An 8,447-nucleotide genomic window follows, 5' to 3' on the forward strand; every position below is an offset into this window, starting at 1 on the left:
CATCTTGGTTCACTTAACTTTTGATGAGTGCGAAGTGTCCTTCCTCATCTCTTTTGATTAATTTTGGTTGAAAGTCTATTTTGTTAGATATTAAAATGGCTACATCAGTTTGATTCTTGTGACCGTTTGCTTGGAATATTTTTCCATCCTTTTACCCTGAGGTAATGTCTGTCCTTATGGATGAGATGTATTTCTTGAAGGCAGAAGAATGTTGAATCTTGTTTATGCACCCATTCAGTTAGTCTGTGTCTTTTTATTGGAGAATTACGACCACTGATGTTGAGAGATAGTACTGACCAATGACTGTTATGTTCCTTAATTTTTTATGTTGGTTACAGTAAAGAGTTTGTGGGGTTGTGTTTTTGTGATGGTGTAGTTATCTATTTCCTGTGCAATTTTGGTTGTAACTTGTCCCTTTGGGGTGGAGTTTTTCTTCTAGTAACTTCTGTAAGGCCAGATTTGTGGATAGGTACTTCTTGAATTTGTTTTTGTCATGGAGTAGTTTGTTTTCTCTATCAATGGTGATTGATAGTTTTTCTGGGTATAGTAATCTGTCCTGGCATCTGTGGTCTCTTACGATTTGTAGAACCTCTGTCCAGGCTCTTCTGACTTTTATGGTCTCTGCTGAGAAGTCAGGTGTAATTCTGATAGGTTTGCCATTTTATGTTACTTGACCTTTTTCTTTTGCCACTTTTAATATTTTTCTTTGTTCTGTATATTTTGTGGGTTTTTTATTATGTGGCAGGAAGATTTTCTTTTCTGGTATATTCTATTTGGTGTTCTGTAGGCCTCTTATATGTTTATATGCATCTCCTTCTTCAAATTAGGGAATTAGCTCCTTGATGGTTTCTCATTTAATATTTCACTACTATTATGATTTCTTAGTTCTTTTTTATGCTTAGTATATTATACTTCTGTTATGTTTGCTACAAAGAGATTTTTCCTATGAGACTTTTCAACGTGCTTGTGGTATGGTTTATTACCCCCAATATTTTTATTTTGATGTAGCCAATTTGTTTGCTATTTTCCTTTATGACTTTTCAACTTTTCTTATTGTTTCAGAAAGTTGTCCTCATTCAGCATTATGAAAATTATGATCTATGTGTTTCTAAAATGTCATTGAGATTTTGCGTTTAATGTCTAAGTCTTTAAGCTTCCTGAAATTTATTTTCAAGTATTACATAAGATCTAAAATTGTCATTGTCATTGTTTCAGGCAGGGCCTTGGCTGACCTGCCACTCACTGTACAGACCAAGTTGAACTCAAATTCACAGAAATTTTCTAGTCTCTGCCTCCTGAGTACTGAGATTAAAATGTATCATGGATTTTTTCTATGTGTATATCAAATTTCCCTAACTTATTAACTAGTTTAATTTTCACAGCCATCTGAAGGACTATCATAAAATATTTAATGTCTATATGTGTAATACTCTTTGTGGGCTTTATATTGAATGACATTGTGATGTTTTCTATTCATATACACTTAAAATATATTTTCATTATAATTTTTATAACATAGTTTGAAATCTAGAAAGGTCAGAAACTTCACTTTTTTTTTTTGAAAAGTGTCTCTGCCATATTTTTTTAGCTTTGATTCTCATACATTATATTCTGACTGCAGCTTCCCCTCCATTTTTCCAGTTCCTTCCCCGACCTTCATTCTCCCCCAAATCAACTCCTTCTCTGCTTCTTAGCAGCCTAACAAGATACAAGACTGACACAATCCCTCATTTAAAAATAGGATGTGGGAACCTAGCAGGAGGAAAAGTGTTCCAACCATAGGCAAAAGAGTCAAAGACACTCCGAACTCCCATTGTTGGGAGTGCCACAAAGAATAGCAAGCTACACAACCATAAAGTATATGCAGAGGACCTAATTCAGACCAATACAGGGTCTGTGCTTGTCACTGTAGTGTCTGTGAGCCTCTATGAACCCTGCTTTGTTGATTTTGTGGGACATGTTCTCTTTGTGTCCTTGACTCAGTTAGCTCCTATAGTCTTTCCCCTCTTCCTTCTGTGGTGGTTCCCCTAGCTTTGCCTAATATTTGTGTCTTGGTCATTGCATCTGCTCTCATTGGATGGTGGATGACACACCTCTGATGACAATTGGGCTAGGCACTGATCTATGTGTATAGCATAGTATCATTAGGAATCATTTCATTGACATTTTTACCAGTTGTGTTTGGTTCTATCCTGGGTCTGTAGGCTGTCCTATCTCTGGTTCCTGGCCATCCAGGCATTGTCAGGTGTGGGCTCCCTCTTGGGGTATGCACCATAAGTTGGAACAGTCATCAGTTGGCCTTTCCCACATTCTGTACCACCATTGCCCCAGCACATCTTGCAGGCAAGACACATAGTGAGTCAAAATTTTTGTGGCTGTGTTGCTGTCCCAGTCCCACTCCTAGGAGTCTTGCCTGCTTGTAGAAGATGAACAGTTTGAGCTCTTTATCCTGCATTTCTAGGAGATTTTGCTATGGTTATTCTCATTGTTTCCAGAAAGTTTCCCCTGCACTAGGTTTCTACATCACCGCTCAAATGACCCCCTAATTCCAGTTTTCTCTCTCAGTACTCTCTCCTTCTGTCTTTTCCATGAACACCACCTGATCCTTCCAGTTCCCATCCCCACCTACCCCCAGTCCATGCTCAATATCCTATTTCCCCTTCCCAGGAATTTCCATGCATCCCTCCTTGAGACTTTCTGGTTACTTAGCCTCTCAGGGTCTGTAACTGTAGCATAATTGTAACAACTAATCTTCATATTATACCATGTTTATTTTTCTGGGTCTTAGTTACCTCACTGAGCATGATCTTTTCTAGTTCTATTCATTTGCCTGAAATTTTCATGATGTCATTTTTAACAGCTGAGTAATACTCCATTATATAAATGTACCACATTTTCTTTATCCATGTTGTGGAACATTTAGGTTGGAAGATAGAATCTCAAAGTCATTTTGATTTGCATTTCCCTGATGGCTAAGGATGGTGAACATTTCTTTAAGTGTTTCTCAACCATTTGAGATTCCTCTGTTGAGAATTCTGTTTAGGTCTGTATCCCATTTTTAATTGGGTTATTCAGTTTGTTGGTGTCTAATTTCTTGAGTTCTTTATATATTTTGGATATTAGCTGTCTGTTAAATACATGGCTGGTGAAGACCTTTTTGTATTCTATGGTTGCTGTTTTGTCTTACTGGTGTTATCCTTCGCCTTTTAGAAGCTTCTTGGTTTTATGAGGTCCCATTTATTGTCACTCATAGTGCTGGTGCTATTGGTGTACTGTTTAGAAAGTTGTCTCATGCCAAAGAGTTCAAGGCCTTTGCTTCAATTAGGTTCAGTATATCTTGTTTTATGTCGAGGTTTTTGATCCACTTGGATTTGAGTTTTGTGAAGGGCGATAAATGGACCAATTTGCATTCTTCTACATACATTTCAACCATTTTTGACCTTTTGTTTTGTAATATACATTAAAGGTCAGCTTGTCAAATTGCACACATCACACACACATGCACAAAATTTCTTTGTGATTTTCATCCACTGGTATCATGATTTCCTATCCATGAAGACTGAATATCGTGCTTTTTATTGAAATTTTTATAATGTTTCTTAACAATGTCTTATTTTTTTGTCGGACTGATAATACCCATCCAATGCCCATGTTCAGCTCTACATTTTCTTTGCTCTTTGAAAGTAACTTAGGGAGTTATGAGACATCTTGCCTCTTCTATTCATTTCACCCCCTTCATAACTAATAGTTCATATATTCCAGATATCCTTACCACAAACTTGAAGTTTACAGGACTCCTGAGTCATGACACAGAACTGAATTAAAGGCTAAGTCAGAAAGCCAGATGGCTGATAGTAACTATAATTGGAACAAGATATCAATCTGTATTGTATTATAATGTGGAGATTTTAGAGATTAAATGCATACTACAGTATATTGTATCATTTCACTTAAAAGTATTGGTCATGTTTGATTTATTAATCAATTATATTAAATTCTCACTTAATTATACCTTATGTTTTGTTGTACAGGACCAAAATAATTTTTACGTATTGATCTTCCAGTTAACACCCTTGCAAAACTGCCATGTTAATATTTATCCAAGATAATTGTAAAATCTGTGGTTTTATCTTATATCTTTTATCTTCCTTTCCAATCCTATTTTTTATTTATTTTTAATTTTTCTCACTGATCTTCCTAGAACGTCTAAGCCTGGAATGGTGGTATCCATTTCATTATTTCCTAGCTATGAAAAAGAAAAATGAACTCATTCTATCACTAGGTTTAATTTTTAATACAAATTATTTTAGACTTTTTTATAGAATAGGGAAATAATATCTATCTTTAGTTTACTAAAATATTTCCTTACAAATTTTTGAGAATTTTAGCCAGAAATTTTCTTTCCATGTATGTATATTGATTTTAAATTACACATGATGTATTGATTAAATTTAGTTTGTTCATCTGTTGATGTGGTAAAGTACATTTTTTCCTTAGTGCCATAGAATTCTGTCTCAGATTATTGAAAGCATAATCATGTAAACATGTTATAAGTACAACTCATACAACAAAACATTTCAGTAAACATTAGGTGAGTGAACAAATGATAATAAGCAATATTTTACTCACATTATTTAATTTTACTTACTAAGTGATACCCTAATTACTATGCTGGTAAAAATATCTTCTATTAGAATCTTACAAAGAACATTACAAAGTAAATTTGAGTGAAAAATAAGGGGGAAATGTTCAGTTAATCCCAAATCATATTGTACTTCTTTCTACATGAGCAAAGGAAATTATGTTGTAATAATTAGAAAAGATATATCAACATACCATATGGCTTATCTCTTTACCTCATTGTAATATATAAGTAGAAATTTAGATAATGCTAAATACTGACAGGAAACAATCTATAGTAGGAAAAGCAAGATTCTGCAATTAGGTAGTTGCAGGCTTGAAAACTGTCTCACTTCCAAAAATTCCACAATTATGTCTTTGGCAAATTCAGATCTCCGATTCCAGTTTCTTTACTTTAAAGCTATAGATAATGACATTCACTTTAGTATTTATCATTCAGAGATGACACTACTGTGACAAAGGCATCTTTGTCCCAGCATGAGCATCTCTGTTTGTGGTGGTTTGAATAAGAATGGTCCTCAGAGGTTTACTCATTTAAATTATTTAGTTTCCACGAAGTGGCACTATTTGTAAAGGATTGAAAAATGTGGCCTTATTGGAGAAACTGTACCATTGGGGTTAGATTTGAGATTATTGAAGCCTCCACCCTCTCTCTCTCTCTCTCTCTCTCTCTCTGTATATATATATATGTGTGTGTGTGTGTGTGTGTGTGTGTGTGTGTGTGTGTGTGTGTGTGTGTGTTTGTGTTTGTGTGTCTGTGTGTGTCTGTGTGTGTCTGTGTGTGTGTGGATGGATGGATGGATGGATGGATGGATGGATATATGCTCTTAGCTAGTTCTCTGGCAGCATAACTTCCTGCCACTAGCTCCCTGCCATGATGATTATGGACTAAGGCCCTGAAACTGTTATCAAGACCCCAATTAAATGTTTTCCTTTATAAAAGTTTCCTTGGTCACGGTGTCTTTACATAGCAATAGAAGAATGACTAAGTCTTACTAGTAGTGTTGCCCTTTATGATTACCTCGAATGCAAAAAAACTTTATAATTTTACGTAGTGATTGTAGACGAACAAGAATCTTTACTTTGCAATGTTACTGTTATTTCATTGATTAATAAATAGTTAGCATAGTGTCTGGCCTATCATAAATGCTAAATAAGTGTTAAAATCAAATAGATAAATAAGTAGATAGACAGACAGGTGGATAGGTATAAATAAATATGCCTTTCTTCCTCAAAAATATTGGCTCAAGTATTCAGAGTGTGGGAAATTGATGAAATAAATGTTTGTAGCTCTAAAATTCTTAGTTTTCTGCAAATGACTATCAGAGAAAAACAGTATTAATGTCACTCAAACTAACAGTGGAGTAAGTTTATATTAGGCTGTCTTCCAAGATTTAGAATGGGCAATACAATGGTTGGGTGGAAGGCTTTATGGGTCTGTAGGCTTCTGGGAGAATATGTGGGTAACTCCAGCTGAGACTTATAGCCATAGGGTATATGGCAACTTAAGTGACCACCTCTTATAGCCAGAAAAGACTTCCAGTGAAGGGAGGGAAACACCAATTCACCCAAAAAAGCTTCAATCCAAAATTTATCCTGCCTACAAGATATGCAGGGATAAAGATGGAAGAGAGATTGAGGGAATGGCCAACCAATGATTGACCCAACTTCAGACCCACCCCATGGAAGAGAGCCAACCCCTGATAATATTAATGATACTATGCAAAGCTTACAGACAGGAGCTTAGCATAATGCCCTCTGAGAAGCTCCACTTAGTAGCAGATCAAAACAGATTGTGAAACCCAGTGACAAACATTAGCCAAAGCTCAGGGAATCTTGTGGAAAAGCTGGGAGAAGGATAGCAGGACACAGAAGGAACAAGAATTCTACAAGAAGACCAACAGAGTCAAGTAACCTAGGCCCATGGGGGCTTACAGAGACTGAACCACCAACCAAAGAATAAGCATGAAATGGACCTAGGCCCCTGTACATATGTAGCTGATAGGCCGCTTGGTCTTCATGAGGGTCCCCTGTTTATTGGAGCAGGGACTGACTCTGACATTAGTTCTTTGCATTTGGATCACTTTCCCCTAGCTGGAGTGCCTTGTCTACCCTCAGTGGATGAGGATACATTTAGTCCAGATGAGACATGATGTGCTGGAGAGGGTTGGTACAGGATGGGGGCTCCCTTTTCCTGAGTAGAATGGGAAGGGGAAAAGGGGAAAGAGTGTGGAAGGAGAGGAGGAAGGAGTTGCAATCAGGATGCAAAGTAAATAAATAAATTAATGAGAAAAAGAAGATAAAGAGAAGGCTGTGGAGGAAAAATAGAAAAGAAAAAGGAAGGAAAGATGGTTTCAATTCAGTCTCCAAGGTTATTATATGTCCCTCTTATTTTCTTATTACCTGTCAAATTAATATCTGAGGCTAAAGCAGTATAGCAAAGTTCAGTGATCTCCACTTGTAAATGTTTTTATTACTATCCTTAAAACCATTAGAGTTAGATAAGAAATTCTATGATGTGTTAGTCATTTGGAAAATCTGTTTGGCACTCTTGAATCAATGAAATTTGGGGTGTTGTGAATGAGAATGGCCACCATAGGTTCATATGTTTGACTGCTTTGTCCCCAGTTAGAATTGTTTACAAGTTGTGGCCTTGAAGGTTTCAAAAGTCCATTCTCTCTCTCTCTCTCTCTCTCTCTCTCTCTCTCTCTCTCTCTCTCTCTCTCTCTCTCTCTCTCGATTTAATTTTCACTCTAGCTCTACTCTGTTCTGATATTTGCAGATCAAGATTTAGCTCTCAGCTGCTGCTCCAGCATCATGTCTGCCTGCCTGTTGTTATGCTTCCCTCCATAATGCTCAGAGACTCCTTCTGAAACTATAGACCCATGAAAAAAATTATCCTCTAAGTTGCCTTGGCTATAGCAAAAGAACAGTGTCTAAGATAGAAGTTGATTCCAGGGAGTAGGCTATTTCTGTGACAGGCCTGACCATGCTCTTTTTAGGAAGAATATAGAAGACTTTTGGACTTTTGATGGGGAAAGCAGGTGGTAAGCAAGACTTAAAGAGCCAAAATACTAGGAACTAGTAAAACATTAGACTGAGATCAATGTAGGCTTGGAGCCCAGCTAAAGGTGTTTCAGAGGGTAACAATTTAACAACTGTGCCAGAGACAGTTCTTGTGATACTTTGGCAAAGAATATGGCTCTTTTCTTTGTCCTAAGATGCAACTGGGGCTAAATTTAAAAGGTTTGAATTAATTTTGTTGCCAAAGGAGCTTGAAAGACAGCCTAATATTGACTGTGCCATTTGTTTATAAGTGATCAGTCTTATACAGTTCTACAGAGATAAAAATCATGCAGGAAAAGATGAATGACAAACTGTTCAGTTTGCAGAGAAAAAAAGCAGCACGAAATTTAATGTTGGAGCCATGGTTTGTGCTGTAAGATATAAGGAGAAATGAAATGAAGGAAATGCTATCCTCAGGACAATGCCCCACCAGCTAAGCTTCCAACTTGTTAAAAAAAAAAGGCCTAAGGGATTATCTGTTCATAAAATCAGCAGCAAAACAAATATTATGCAAATGTAATTCAAGAAGGGGAGCAGGCTTCATCATACTCAGGCAGTAGAACTTGGCAGCATCAGCCATATGGTGGTTCTGACCTTAGAGTCATGAATACTACAGGAATAAATGGATTTTGAAATCTTCCTCTGTGGTTAAAAAATCTGGTAAGACCAAGCCTGTTACAAGGAAGTTCCTGCATGGAGGTCCAAGGAGGCCATTGTGTGAAACTGTAGAAGTAAAGCTT

Source organism: Acomys minous (genome assembly GCF_964271855.1).
Source record: "Acomys minous genome assembly, chromosome: 7".
NCBI classification, from domain to species: Eukaryota; Metazoa; Chordata; class Mammalia; order Rodentia; family Muridae; genus Acomys; species Acomys minous.